This window comes from Pterocles gutturalis, unplaced genomic scaffold (assembly GCF_000699245.1).
Source record: "Pterocles gutturalis isolate BGI_N339 unplaced genomic scaffold, ASM69924v1 scaffold13314, whole genome shotgun sequence".
NCBI lineage: Eukaryota > Metazoa > Chordata > Aves > Pterocliformes > Pteroclidae > Pterocles > Pterocles gutturalis.
In genome coordinates this window covers 2,428-3,098 of record NW_010130835.1, presented here as the reverse complement: position 1 = coordinate 3,098, position 671 = coordinate 2,428, and positions in this window count along the sequence as shown.

Sequence of the window (671 nt, the reverse complement as noted above, 5' to 3'; positions counted from 1 at the left end):
CCTCCGCCCCCGCCCCGAGGCCAGTTTGGTGTCTGGCCCGTGTGCCGGCAGCCGGCTCGTTGTCCCCAGCGCGAATCGCTGGACGAGCTCTTCCTGTGCAGCAGTTAGACCCGAGTGCTAATTGCTGACCACGCGCAGGATTTGGCCGTGCCCAGAGCAGAACCAGCCGGATGAGATTCCTGCGAGTCGGCACAGGGGCGGCAGCAGGCAGGGGGGCTGGGGGCCACTGTCACCAGGCATGCCACTGCTGGGGGTACCACCAGGAACCCCGGGCTGTCCTCACGCCACCCTGGGGTCACACCCCTGCTTCTCTCCACCTTGCACGTCTTGCCTTGCTCCCACTGTGCCTGACGGTCCCCAACGGGACAAATGTCCCCAACGGGATGGCTGTACCTGTGGTGCAGATCAGCACAGGTCCCGGTCCCCAGGCAGCGGGGACCCTGCAGAGCCCGGGGCCAGGACAGCCCTCTGGCTGTGACACACCTACACAAGCACACGGCAAAGCTTCCCCAGCCCTGAACCCCCGCAGGTGCAGAGGGGCTGATTAAATGCTGGGGGGCAGCTGGGGGAGTTTAAGGGAAAAGGTTTAGGGAGCAGACGGATGCTGCAGTGAAAAACAAGCCATCCCAAACGCTCCCCCGTGGATGCCGCCGGCACACAGCAAGGTGCCA